Source organism: Equus quagga, chromosome 2, assembly GCF_021613505.1.
Source record: "Equus quagga isolate Etosha38 chromosome 2, UCLA_HA_Equagga_1.0, whole genome shotgun sequence".
Lineage (NCBI taxonomy): Eukaryota > Metazoa > Chordata > Mammalia > Perissodactyla > Equidae > Equus > Equus quagga.
The window spans coordinates 113,952,741-113,968,570 of NC_060268.1; positions in this window are offsets into that span (position 1 = coordinate 113,952,741).

The window sequence follows — 15,830 nt, forward strand, 5'->3', positions numbered from 1 at the left end:
CACATTTATTTATACTTGCATACCTGTATATGTGAATTACCCTTCATCAATGAATGGTAACTACATCCATGGTTCCCCAGATCAAAATCTGAAATCACTTGTTAAGGCAGAATTGTAAGATGACCCTCAAAGACCCAGACTCTTAAAGACCTGTCATTTGCATTTAACTATATGGCGAAGGTGATAGGAAATCACTCATGATTAGGGCAGAGGTGAAGGGATTTTGCAGGTAGTTAAGGTCTCTATGCATTTGAATTTAAATTAATTAAAAGGGAGATTATCTTTTGTGGTCCTGACCCAACCAGGTAAGCCCTTTAAAAGGGAATCTAAAGGTCAGAGAGAGAAGAATAAAGAGAGCCTCATGCTGGCACTGAAGCTGCAAGCCATCCCAAGTTCTACAGCTGTGAAGAAGTGAACTTGCTAACGCCAGGTTAGTTTAGAAGAGGGCTCCAAGACTAAGGTGAGATCCTAACCCTGGATGACACCTTGATTGCAGCTTTGTGATACTCTGAGCAGAGGATCTAGCTAGGCCATACATGAACTCATGGCCCATGGAAATCATGAGATAATAATTGTGTGTTGTTTTAAGGCACTAATTTTGTGTCAACGTGTTATGCCGTGTAGAAAAGACATCATGATTTAAGCCTCTTTCCCTCTAGGTCACTGTCATGGACTGCACTGTGTTCCCCTCCAAATTCATATGTTGAAGCCCTTACCCACAATGTGACTGTATTTGAAGGCAGCGTCTTTAGGAGGCAACAAAGGTTAAATGAGGTCATAAGAGTGGGTCCCTAATCTGATAGTACTGGCAGCCTTATAAGAAGAGCAAGAGATCTCTCTCTGTCTCTGCACACACTCAGAGGAAAGGCCATGTGAGGACAGAGGCCATCAACAACCCAAGAAAAGGGCTCTCACCAGACATCAACCCAATAGTCACCTTGATTTTGGACTTCCAGTCTCCAGAACTCTGAGAAAATAAATTTCTGTTGTTTAATCCACCCAGTTAATAATATTTTGTTATGGCAGCCTGAGCAGACCAATATAGTCACCACAACTGAAAACAGCTTTATTGAAGCCTAATTGACTCACAATAAACTGCACGTATTAAAAATGTACAATTTAATAATTTTGATCTATGTATCAGCCTATGAAACTTTCACCACAGTCAAGAACATAGCCATCACCTTCAAAACTTTCCTTGTGACCATCTGGAAGATCTCCCTCTTGCCACTCCCTGAACCCTTTCCCCCGCAACCCCACATGTCTACTGGCAATCATTTATCTCCTTTGTGTAAGTATAGATTAGTTTGCATTTCTGGAATTTTATTTAAGTGGAGTCATACAGTATGTACTTTTTCTTTGACTGGCTTCTTTCACTCACCATAATTAGTTTGAGATTCATCCATGTTGATGTGTGTATCAATAGCTTGTTCCTTTTTTAAAAATAGTTCGTTCCTTTTTAGTAGTAATATTTCATTTTATGGGTACCATAATTTCTTTATTCATTCACTTGTTGAAGGACATTTGAGTTGTTTCCAGTTTGGGGTTATTAAAAATAAAGCTGCTACAAACATTGGTGTATATGTCTTTCCGTGAGCGCGTGCTTTTATTTCTCTTGGGTAAATACCTACGAAGGGAATAGATGTGTCACCTGGTAGGTGTATGTTTAACTTTTTAAGAAACTGCCAAACAGTTTTCCAAAGTGTTTGTACCAATTTACATTCCAAGCAGTAAAAATGAGAGTTCTGTTTGCTCTGCAGCCTTGTCAAAATTTGGTATCATCAATCTTTTTAACTTTACATCTTCAAGTTAGTGCATCGCGGTACTTCAGTATGGTTTCGATTTGCATTTCCATAATGACAAGTGATATTGAGCCCTTCATGTACGGATCTGTCATCTTATTTCCATATAAATTTTGAAATCAACTTGTCAATTTCTACAAATAGCTGGCTGGTATTTTGACTCAGATTGCATTAAATCTATGTATCAATTTGGGAAAATTATCATCCTAACAAAATTGAATATTCTGATGCATGAATGTAGTGTATCGATCTATTTAATTAGATCTCCTTTAATTTTTGTCTGGAGTACTTTATACTTTCAGTATACAGGTTCCACACGTTTGTCAGATTTATCCCTACATGCTATTATAAATGTCAATTTTTAAATTTCAATTTTCCGTTGTTCGTTGTCAGCATTAGTGAATCAATCAGCTTTTGTGCGTTGATCTTGTATTATGCAACCTTTCAAAATATGCTTGTGTGGCAACTGGTTTTTTTTGTTTGTTTGTTTAATCCCTGGGGTTTTCTTGTTCGTTTGTTTTTGTTTTTGTTTTTAAAGATTAGCACCTGAGCTAACAACTGTTGCCAATCTTCCTTTTTTTCTGCTTTTTCTCCCCAAGTCCCCCCAGTACATAGTTGTATATTTTAGTTGTGGGTCCTTCTAGTTGTGGCATGTGGGATGCTGCCTCAGCATGGCCTAATGAGAGGTGCCATGTCCGTGCCCAGGATCCAAACCAGTGAAATCCCGGACCACTGCAGCGGAGTGTGCGAACTTAACCACTTGGCCATGGGGCAGGCCCTGTAGCAACTGTTTTGTAGATACTGTAGTATTTTCTACATATACAATCATGTCATGTGACAATAAAGACACTTTTATTTCTTCCACTCCAGTATGAACACTTTTTTTTTCTTTTTCTTGCCCTATAGCACTGGCTAGAACCTTCAGGACAATACTCAGCAGATAAGGTGAGAATACACACATGTGCCTTATACCTAATCTTAGCAGTAAAGCATCAGTCTCTCACTATCAAATACAGTGTTAGTTGTAAGTTTTCTAAATGTCCCTTCCTAGTTTGCAGAGAATTTTGTCAGAAATAGACATTGGATTTTTCTGCTTCTATTGAGATGATGATGTTTGTTTGTTTTTACCCTCTTAGTATAGTAAATTACATTAGTTGACTTTCAAATGTTAAACAAACCTTGCATTCCTGGAATAAATCCCATTTAATCACAACGTATCATACTTTTTTATATATTTCCAGGTTTGATTTACTATAATTTTGGATAGAATTTTTGAAACTATTTATGAGGGATACGTTTCTATAGTTTTCTTTTCTTTTTTTTTAATGTCTTTGGTGTTAATGTCAGAGCAGTGCTGGTCTTCTAAAGTGAATTGAGAATTACTCTCCCCATGAATTCTGTGGAAGAGTTTGTGTAGAATTTGTGTCATTTCTATCTTAGATGTTTTGTATAATTTATCAATGATGCTGTCCTGGATATTTTTATGAGAAAGTATAAATTCAATTTAATATATATGGGATTATTCAAGTTATCCATTTTTTGTTAGTTGAGTTCTGGCAGTTTCTATCTCTCAAGGAATTTGTCCTTCTTATCTAGGCTGTTGAATTTATTGGTATAAAATTTTATCCTTTCGATACCTCTAGAATCTCTAAGTAATATCCTTTATTGTATTCCTGATATTGGTAATTTTGCCTATTTGTTTTTCTTGGTAAGGAACATTCGCCCTGAGCTAACACTTGTGCCAATCTTCCTCTATTTTTTGTATGTGGGATGCTGCTACAGCATGGCTTAATGAGCAGTGTGTAGGTCCGTGCCCAGGATCTGAACCCTCAAACTCTGGGCCACTGATGCAGAGGACACGAACTTAACCACTATGCCACCAGGCCGGTCCCTTGCCTATTGTTTTTTGACATGATCAACCTAACTAGAAGTGCACCCCCGATTTCACAATTTTTTCAAAGAATTTGCTCTGATTTAATTGATTTTCCCTATTTTTTAATTTTCTATTTCACTGACTTCCACTTTGATGTTTTTCTTTGTTTTGTTTAAATTTCTCTTCTTTTTCTAGTTTCTTAAGGTGGTGTCTGGCATCATTCATTTGAGAATTTCTTTTTACTAATATAAGCATTTACTGAGATAAATTTTCCTCTATATTACTTTACTTGCACCTCCCCAAATTTTGATATTTCCATTCAGCTTTAAGTACATTCCAATTTACATTTTGACTTCTTCTTTGACCCTTGAATGATTTAGAAGAGTGTTACTCACTGAAGATAATTGCAAGTGTGTCAGAAGCAATTTCCCAAAATTTCCTCATCAAATAATTCAAAATAACTTCACAACTGTGAAATTACTGTTAAAAAAACCCCCTCACACTGAGCATTACCTGTAGACAGAGAATGCCAATAGGGCAGAATAAGAGTGAGTAATGAGAAGAAAAGTAACAGATCCCAGTACCACGGCTCCCACTCCAGTCTCCACAACCAAGGCTCTGTAGTGAGTAAAGGCTGACTAGGAAAAACTGAAAGGAAGACAGAATCAAGAAACTAGTGAAACATCTTAAGAAAGAGTTGGAAAAACCTGCAGAGATATAAAATCTATACTAACTCTAAAAATACTATAAAAAAATTACCAGGGACTGGGTCCAGCCCTGTGGCTGAGTGGTTAAAGTTCCACATGCTCTGCTTTGGCAGCCTGGGTTCGAGGGTTTAGATCCCAGGTGTGGACCTATTCCACTCACCAGCCACGCTGTGGGGGTATCCCACATACAAAAGGATATAGGAAGATTGGCACAGATGTTAGTTCAGGGCTAATCTTCCTCAGGAAAAAAAAAATTACCAGGGGAGAGTGTTCTCAGCATCATGGTGGTGTAAGATATACCTCCTTTCTCCCCCTCCCTCCCCTTTTTTGAGGAAGATTGGCCCTGAGCTAACATCTGTGCCATTTTCCTTTATTTTATATGTGGGACATCTGTCACAGTGTGGCTTGATAAGCAATGCATAGGTCCATGCCCAGGATCTGAACCGACCAACCCCAGGCCACTGAAGCAGAGCATGTGAACTTAACCACTATGCCACCAGACCAGCCTCTCTCCTCCTTTTTAAACAACTAATTAGACATCCATCCATGAACAAACTCAGTGGGAGCTTTGGGACCTAGCACTATATGCCAAAGGACCCAGGAGGACTTTCACCCACCTGTGCACCTGAAAATAGACAGACAGACCTTGGTAAGTGCTGTGGATCCAGCAGAGTCAGTGAACATGCCCCAACCCCTCTCACCACAGACAGGGGAAAAATCCTGGAGAGTGCTGACCGGGGTAGACACACATGGGTGAGAGAGAATTTGTAAAAGTCTAGCTTGCCTCAGAAGAGATTCCAGCATGACACTGGAGTAGGAAAGCTATGAGTTTAGATGCAGTGAAGAGGGAGAAACTCCACCAGAGCTGCCCCTCAAGCCAAGGTGACACTGCAAGGGGCTAAGCTGTCCATTGGCAGGACCTCTATTGTAGAGGAGGTGGAAAGCAGTGAGCGAGTGCCCAGCTACCCCAGGTACGTGTACCCAAAGTTCTGAAGTGGGACCTCCCTGAGTGGAGGAAAGGAGTAGAAAGGGAAACAAGCAGATAAGAATTTCAGGGGCCAGCCCAGTGGTGCAGCGGTTAAGTGCGCACGTTCTGCTTCGGCGGCACGGGGTTCACTGGTTTGGATCCTGGGTACGGACATGGCACCGCATGGCAAGCCATGCTGTGGTAGGCGTCCCACATATAAAGGAGAGGAAGATGGGCATAGATGTTAGCTCAGGGCCAGTCTTCCTCAGCAAAAAGGAGGATTGGCAGATGTTAGCTCAGGGCTAATCTTCCTCAGGAAAAAAAAAAAAGAATTTCAAAGACCATCAAAGTGATGCAGTCCCTGCTCATAATTTCAAGACTTCAGCAAAAAGTTGTCCACAAGCCTCAGGGAGTACCCCCAACCCCCCGCCGAGGATCTCCCCACCTGGTCTATGTGCACCCAATGCCCCAAGTTCTAAATTCAAAGATCCTCTCACTCTGCAACCACATTCTTGTGTGCATTCTTCAGTGCAGTGGCAAGAACATGTCTTGTGATCAGAGTGCTCTCAAAAAATGTATCAGGGTCTGTGGGCAAGGGAAAAACCACAAACTTAAGTGATAGCACCACCTTCTGGAAAACAAGAGAGTTTTCCAGCAGCCAGCCTGGTGAGTTGTAAGAACAACAGAAGACATTAAGAATTCGGCCTCAGGAAGAAGCAAGAAGAGTGGAGTGGGTCTACCCATACAAAACCTAGGAAACCCGAGATATAGCAACACCAACAAACAGTACCCCAACTGAAGGCAATCAGCAAGGAGTTAAGCAGATATTTCCTACTTAAAATGTGAAAGCAGACTGCAAAATGACAAGGAACACGAAAAATCAAGGAAATATGGCAAAGCCAAAAGATATCAATAATTCTCAACAACAACATAAAGCCACAAAATACTGCAATCTAGCTGATAAAGAATTCAAAATAACCATTTTAAAGAAACTCAGTGAGCTACAAAACTATTCAAAAGATAATTCAATGATATCAGGAAAAGAATCACAGGAACAAAATGAGTTCTTTCCCAAACAGATAGAAATCATGAAAAAGGACCAGACAGAAATTCTGGAGCTGAAGAATTCAATGAATGAGATGAAGAATGCAATAGAGAGCATCTGTACTGGAGTAGAGCAGTTGGAAGACAGAATAAGTGAGTTAGAGGATAGGAATTTTGAAATAACACAGAAGAGAAGAAAGAAACAAAAGTAAAAAAGAGTGAAGAAAGCCTGCTTGATCTATGGAATTTCATCAATACAACAAATATTAGAATATTCAGGAATTAAGAAGGAAAAGAGAGAGAGAAGGGGGTAGAAACATTACTTAAAGAAATAATACCTGAGAAATTTCCAAATCTGGGGAGAGATTTGGACATACAAGTTAATGGAGCTAATAGATCACTCCTTTATCTCAATTCAAAAAGACCTTCACCAAGATACATTATAATGAAACTGTCATAAATCAAAGATAAAGCAGCCAGGGAAAAAAGCGTGTAACCTTCAAAGGAACACTCATTAGGCTATCAGTGGACTTTTCAGCAGAAACTCTACAGATCATGAGAGATTGGAATGACATATTCAAAGTGTTGAAAGAAATAATTTGCCAGCCAAGAATACTTTATCTGACAAAGTTATCCTTCAAATATGAAGGCAAAATAAAGGCTTTCCCAAACAAACAAAAGTGAGGCAGTTCATCACCACTAGACGTGCCTTGCAAGAAATTCTGGAAGGAATTCTTCAAGCTGAAATGAAAAGACCTTAATCAGCATCATGAAAACATGTAAAGTATACAACACACTGGTAAAGGCAAAAAATATGTAGCCAGATTTAGAAAACTCAAATTCTGTAATAGGACGGTATGTTAACCACTTAACCATAATATGAAAGTTAAAGAAAAAGAGTACTAAAAATAACTATAGCTACTATAATTTGTTAATAAATGCACAGCATAAAAGTGGTAAATTGTGGCATCAAAAATATAAAAGCAAGAAGTAAAAGGGCAGAGCCTTTGTAGCTGATTGAAGATAAGTGGCCATCAGCATAAAATGGACTGTTTTATCTGTAACATGTTTTTTTCTCCTGAGGAAGATTCTCCCTGAGGTAACATCTGTGCCAATCTTCCTCTACTTTTTTTTTTTAATATGTGGGACACCACCACAGCCTGGCTGGTGAGTGGAGTAGGTCCACACCCGGGACCTGAACCCATGAACTCAGGCCACCAAAGCGGAGCATGCAAAACTAACCACTCAGCCACAGGGCTGGGCCCTATGACATGTTTTATGTAAGCCTCATGGTAGCCATAATGCAAAAATCCAGAGTTGATTCACAAATGATGAAAAAAGGAGAAACAAAGCATACCACCATGGAAAATCACCAATTTACAAAAGTAGGCAGAAACAGAGGGAAAAGAAAAGAATGGAAATACAAAACAGGCAGAAAGTAATCAATAAGATGGCATTAGTAATCCTTACATATCAATAGTTACTCTAAAAATAAATGAATTGAATTCACAAATAAAAAGGCACAGACTGGATGGATGGAGTAAAAACAAGACCCAAGAATCTCTTGTAGGTAGCCATATGCTGCCTGCAAGAGATTCACTTTGGCTTTAAGGACACACGTAGACTCAAAGTGAAGGAATGGCAAAAGGTATCCCATGCCAATGGTAGCCAAAAGAAAGTGGGGGTAGCTATATTTATATCAGACAAAATAGACTTCAAGCCAACAATGGTAATAAGAGACAAAGAAGGTCATTATATAATGATAAAGGGGTCAATTCATCCAGATGATATAACAATTGTAAATATATACACACCTAACAGCCGAGCACATACATATATTAAGTTAATAATAACAGATCTGAAAAGAGAAATAGATGGCAATACAATAATAGTAGGGGACTTCAATGTCCCACTTTCAGTAATGAATAGATGATCCAGAAGAAATATCAACAAGGAAACAATGGAATTGAACCATACTTTAGACAAAATGGACTTAACAGACATCTACAGAACACTCTATCCAACAGCCATAGAATACAAAATCTTCTCAAGTGCACACGGATCATTCTCCAGGATAGATCATATGAAAGACACAAACAAATCTTAGCAAATTTAAGATTGAAATTGTACCAAGTATCTTTTCTGAACAAAATTATATGATCTATAAATCAATAACAAGAGGAAAGCTGGGAATCCACAAATATGTGGAAACTAAATAACACACTTCTGAACAACCAATGGGTCAAAGAAGAAATCAAAAGGGAAATAAAAAAAAATCTCAAAAGAAATGGAAATGGAGACACAACATATTAAAACAGATGGGATGCTGCAAAACCAGTTCTGAGAGGAAAATTCATATATTAATAAATTATTCTTCAAATAAACCACCTAACTTTAGACTTCAAGGAACTAGAAAAAAAGAACAAATTAAGCTCAAAGTTAGCATAAGGAAGGAAATAATAAAGATTAGAGCAGACTTGGATTAGAAGAATTAACATAGTGAAAATGTCCATACTTCCTAAAGCAATCTATAGATTCAATGTAATCCCTATCAAAGTTCCAACAACAGTTTTCACAGAAATAGAACAAAGAATCCTAAAATTTATGTGGAACAACAAAAGACCCCAAATAGCCAAAGAATTCCTGAGAAAAAAGAACAAAGCTGGAGGTATCACACTCCTTGATTTCAAAATATACTACAAAGTCATAATAACCAAAACAGCATGGTACTGGCACAAAAACAGACAACAGATCAATGGAGCAGAATCAAGAGTCCAGAAATAAACCCACACATTTATGGACAGCTAATATTCAATAAGGGAGCCAAGAGCATGCAATGGAGAAATGAGAGTCTCTTCAATAAATGATGTTGGGAAAACAGGGCAGCCATATGCAAAAAAAAAAAAAAATGAAAGTAGACCATTATCTTACACCATGCACAAAAATCAACTCAAAATGGATTAAAGACTTGAATGTAAGACCTGAACCCATAAAACTCCTGGAAGAAAACATAGGCAGTACGTTCTTTGACATCTGTCTTAGCAGCATATTTTCAAGTACCATTTCTGATCGGGCAAGGGAAACAAAAGAAAAAATCAACAAATGGGACTACATCAAACTAAAAAGCTTCTGCACAGCAAAGGAAACCATCAACAAAACAAAAAGACAACCTAACAACTGGGAGAAGATATTTGCAAACCATATATCAGATAAGGGGTTAATATCCAAAATATACAAAGAACTCATACAACTCAACAACAAAAAAACCAACAACCCAATTAAAAAATGGGCAGAAGATCTGAACAGAGATTTCTCCAAAGAAGATATATGGATGGCCAACAGGCATATGAAAAGATGCTCAACATCATTAGCTATCAGGGAAATGCAAATCAAAACTACAATGAGATATCACCTCACTCTGGTCAGAATGGCTATAATTAACAAGACAGGAAACAGCAAGTGTTGGAGAGGATGTGGAGAGAAGGGAACGCTCGTACACTTCTGGTGAGAGTGCAAACTGGTGCAGCCCCTATGGAAAGCAGTATGGAGTATCCTCAGAAAATTAAAAATACATCTATCATATGATCCAGCTATTCCACTGCTGGGTATTTATCCAAAGAACTTGAAAACACAAATGCATAAAGATACATGCACCCCCATGTTCATTTCCGCATTATACACAATAGCCAAGACTTGGAAGCAACCTAGGTGACCATGAAGGGACGAATGGATAAAGAAGATGTGGTATGTATACATAATGGACTACTACTCAGCCATAAGAAATGATGAAATCCGGCCATTTTTGAAAACATGGATGGACCTTGAGGGTATTATGCTAAATGAAATAAGTCAGAGGGAGAAAGTCAAATACCATATGATCTCAAGAAGAAAAAAACAACAACAAACAAACACATAGCAACAGAGATTGGATTGGTGGTTACTATAGGGGATGGGGGAGAGGGGAGGGTAAAAGGGGTGATTAGGCTCACATATGTGGTGATGGACTATAATTAGTTTTTGGATGGTGAACATGATGTAATCTACACAGAACTCAAAATATATTGTGATGTACATCTGAAAGCTATATAATGTCATAATCCAATGTTACTTCCATAAAAAAATTTTTTTTAATTTAAAAAAAGATCAGAGCAGAAATAAGAAATAAATGAATAGGAGAGAAATAAATGAATTCAAGCCCATAAAAACAACAGAAAATATCAACAAAAATAAGAGTTGGTTTTACAAAAAGGTAACAAAATTGACAAAATTTTAGTAAGAGTAACTAAGAAAAAAAGAGAGAGAAGACAAATAAATAAAATCAAAAATGAAAGAGAATACATTACGATTCGTACTACAGAAATACATATGATCATGAGAGACTACTATGAACCAATAAATTAGATAACCTAGAAGAAATGGAAAAATTCCTAGAAGCATACAACCTATCAAGACTAAATTAGGAAGAAATAGGAAATCTGAACAGACAAATAATGAGTAAAGATATGGAATCAGTAATAAAAACCTCCCAACATAGAAAACCTCAGGACCAGACAGCTTCATTAGTAAATTCTACCAAAAATTTAAGGAAGAATTCATGCCAATCCTTCTCAAACTTCCAAAAAGTTTAAAAGAAGGGAACACTTCCAAACTCATTCTATGTGGCTATAATTACCATAATACCAAAGCCAGAAAGGACACTACAAGAAAACTATAGATCAATAGCCCTGATGAATACTGATGAAAAATTCTCAATAAAATATTAGCAAACTGAATTCAACAATGCATTAAAAAGATTACACATCATCACCAAGTTGGACTTATCCCTGAGATGGAAGTGTGTTTCAACATATGCAAATCAATAAATGTGATATGCCACATTAATAGAATACAAGATAAAAATCACATTGTCATCTCAATAGATGCAGAAAAGCTTTGACAAAATACAGCATCTTTTCATGATAAAAACCCTCAACAGATTGGGTATGGAAGAAACATACCTCAACATAATAAAGGCCATACATGACAAACCTTTGGTTAACATTATATTCATCAGTGAAAAATTGGAAATTTTTCCTCTAAGATCAGGAACAAGACAAGGGTACCCACTCTCACCACTCTTATTCAACATACTACTGGAAGTCATAGCTAGAGCAATCACGCAAGACTAGGAAATAAAAGGCATCTAAATTTGAAAGGAAGAAGTAAAATTGTCATTATTGGCAGATGATATTATCTTATATATTGAAAATCCCAAATATTCAACTAAGAAACTGTTGGGTCTAATCGATGAATTCAGTAAAGTTGTAAGACTTAAAATCAATACACAGAAATCAGCTGCATTTCTATACAGTAACAATGAAACATCTGAAAAAGTAATAAAGAAAACTACCCCATTCACAATAACATCAAAAACAATAAAATATTACAAATAACTTTAACCAAGGAAGTAAAAGAAACATACAATGAAAACTACAAGACTTTGTTTACAGAAATCAAAGAAGACACAAATGAATGGAAAGATATCCCTTATTCATGGATTGGAATTAATATTATTAATTCACACTTCCTGATTTCAAACTATAGTACTATAGTAATTAAACTATAGTAACTACAGAACTATAGTAATTAAAATAGTATGGTACTGGAACAAAAAGAGACACATAGACCAGTGGAATGGAACAGAGAGCCCAGAATTAACGCCCACATAAATGATCAACCAATATTTGACAAGGGAGCCAAGAACACTCATTTAGGAAATGATAGTTTCATCAAGAAATGGTGTTGGGAAAACTAGAAGAAGCACGTGGAAAAATGGAGTTGGACCCCTATCTTATACCAGCCACAAAAACTCACTTGAAATGGATCACAGACTTAAACATAAGACATGATGCAGTAAAAACTCCTAGAAGAAAACATAGGGAAGAAACTTCTTGACACTGATGTTGGCAATGATATTTCGGATATGACACCACAAGTACAAGCAACAAAAGCAAACATCCACAAGTGAGACTACATCAAATTGAAAAGCTTCTGCATAGCAAAAGAAATCATCAAAAACATGAAAAGGCAACCTACAGAATGGGATAAAATATTTGCAAACCATAAATGAGATAAGAGATTAACATCCAAAAATATTTATATAAAGAATTTACAGAACTCAACAACAAAAACTAAACAATCTGATTTAAAAATGGGCAGAGGAATAAATAGATATTCTTCCAAAGAAGACATACAAATGGCCAACAGGTATGTGAAAAAATTCTCAACAGTATTCATCATCAAGGAAATGGAAATCAAAACCAACAATGAGATATCACCTCACACCTGTTAGAATGGCTAGCATCAAGAAGACAAGAGATAAGTTTGGCAAAGATAAGGAGAAAGGGAACTCTTGAACACTGTTGGTGGGGAGCTAAATTGATTTAACCATTATGGAAAACAGAATGGAGGTTCCTGAAAAAATTAAAAATACAACTCCCAGATGATCCAGTAATTCCACTTCTGGGTATATAGCCAAAGGAAATGAAAGCAGGGTATCAAAAAGATATATGTACTCTCTGGTTTATTGCAGCATTATTCACAATGGCCAAAAATGGAAACAACGTAACTGTCCATCAATAGATGAATGGATAAAGAAGATGTGATATAAATACATATAATGGAATATTATTCAGCCATGAGAAAGAAGGAAATCCTGCCATTTATGACAACATGGATGGACTATGAGGACATTATGCTAAGTAAGATAAGTCAGACCTAGAAAGACAAATACTGTATGGTATGCCTTGTATGTGAAATCTAAAAAAGTGAACCTTGTAAAGACAGAGAATAGAATAGTCGTTACCAGGGGCTAGGGGTTGAGGGAGAAGGAGAGATATTGTTTAAGGGTACAAACTCACAACTAGTAGATAAATAAGTCCTGGAGATCTAATGCACAGTATCACAATCATAGACAACAATATGGTATTATAAACATCAAACTTGCTAAGAGACTAGATCTTAATTATTCTCACCATAAAAATAGAATAATTTTGTGACATAATACAGGTGTTAACTAACATAACAATATCAATTATATTGCAATATATAAATGTATCAAATCAACATATTGTACACCCTAAACTTACACAATGTTGTGTATCAAATATATTAATTTAAGAAACCCAGGCTTATCGAGCATGACTGGAGTTAAGGCATTTCAAAGCATTTGTCAATTAAAGGAAGAGGTAGACTAAGGTCGTGGCATTTTCTTTTAAAGAGGAAGACTTTAAAAAAAGCAGAATGACTTAAAAGGACAGTCTTCCAAATGCATAGCTTCTGGGAGTGAAAAAAAGGCAGAAAGTAAGGAAGAAGGTTATTTGATAACTGGGTGGAGAAGAGGAAAAGAAGAAAAAGTGGAAATTTTAGGGTCTTGTCAAACAAAGGAGAGCAACAAAATCAGAGAATAACCCTCCCTTACCAACAAAACAAGCAAATAAAAAACCCACCGAAGTGGCAAAACATGGCTAGACTAACAGAAAAAGTTACCATTAAACTAGAAATTGTGTAAAATTCCTTAATTTCACAAAAATAAACAAATATTGCAGAAAATAAACATATGAATTTTCACACAAATACAGAAATCCCTCTCACAAATAAAACAAAACACAAGTCACAAGGAAAGTCTAAGTCTATGCCAAACAGAATAAATATACTTAATAAAGCATTTGAGGATGTAAAAAATCACTTTGAAAGGAGCTTGGAAGTTATCACTCTGTCCTAACAACAAGCAAAATGCTGCACAAACTGAAAAATCAACAACTCTACTTAGATTCAATAGAGAAGTGAGGTCACAGGGCAAAGTGCTGTCCAAAAACTGGAGGACAGACAGGCAGATATGGAGAATCACAACTTACTGGAGCACAACCCTCCACAGAAACCACTACCAGAGCAGGAAAACATAAACCATAATTGAGGAATTGCTGGAGGCTCAGTGCGGACAAGTCTGGGAGTTAGAAACTCTTGGGGGGGGGGGCCAGTCATGGGAGGTCTCCAGAAGCTCTACCAGGTTCTCACAGTGAGTATTGGAGAAAAATCCCCTTGTGCTTCCAGCAGAGGGAGGAGAAACATAACCATTTTGAAATATGCCAGAGCATTCCAATCTTCTTAACAAGTTCTTACCTCAAGAGAAACCATTGTACCAGAGCCTAACAGATCTGAGGGAAGGGAAATACCTGGCTCCAGCCCATGCTAGCCATCCTGTCCCACCTATGAGACTGGAAAATAACTGAGATGCACTGATGAAATTCACAGTTCAGAGGTACAGTTTCATCTAAAGACTGAGACCTAATAATCCCAGGACCTAGGACACTTCCTGTCCCCAGGTACCTTATCATCACATCACTAAAGGCCTACTTCCTGGAGTTCTTTTTCCTCAGGACATCATGTCTGGCTTTCAACAAATCATTATAAGGCATACTAAAAGTCAAAAAACATAATGTGAAGAGACAATAAGCATCAGAACCAGACTCAGATATGACAGAGTTGTTGGAATTATCAGACTACGGATACAAAACAACTATGATTAATATAGGCTAAGGACTCTAACGGAAAAAAGAAGGCAACATACAGGAACGGATAGTAATGTAAGCAGAGAGGTGAAATCCTGAGGAAGAACCAAAAGAATTCTAGCAACCAAAGACACTGTAAGAGAAATGAAAATTTTTTTTTGATGGGCTCACCAGTACACTGGGAGAGTGGGACAGAGTTGAAGAAAGAATCTCTGAGCTTGAGGATATGTCAATAGAAACTTCCAAAGCTGAAAAGCAAAAAGAAAATAGACTTAAAAAAAACTGAAAATGGAACAAGAATCAGAGAACTGTAAGACAACTACAAAAAATGTAACATACATGTAATGGAAATATCAGAAAGAGAAGAAAGAGAAAGAAACAGAGGAAATATTTGAAGCAATAATGACTGAGAATTTCCCCAAATTAATGTCAAACACCAAACCATGGACCCAGGAGTCTCAGAGAACACTAAGTAGGATAAATGTCAAAAACAAAACCAAAAAACTAAACCCAGGCATATAATATTCAAATTGCAAAAATCGGAGATAAAGAAAAAATTTTGAAAGAAGCCATAGGAAAAAAACCCCAGCTTATCTGTAGAGAAGCAAAGACAAGAATTATATGCAACTGTTCAAAAACCATGCAAGAGAGAAGAGAGTAAAATATTTAAAGTGTTAAGAGAAAAAAACCACCAACATAGGATTCTATATTCTGTGACATTATCCTTCAAAGTGAAGGAGAAATAAAGACATTCTCAGACCAAAAAAATTTGAATTTGTTGGAGGTGATGTCAGCAAAATGGCGGGGTGAGCTGACCCGAGACTCTCTCCCTTCCAAACTACAACCAAAAACCGGAACAACTGAATTTCCACCAATAAGTCTAATACA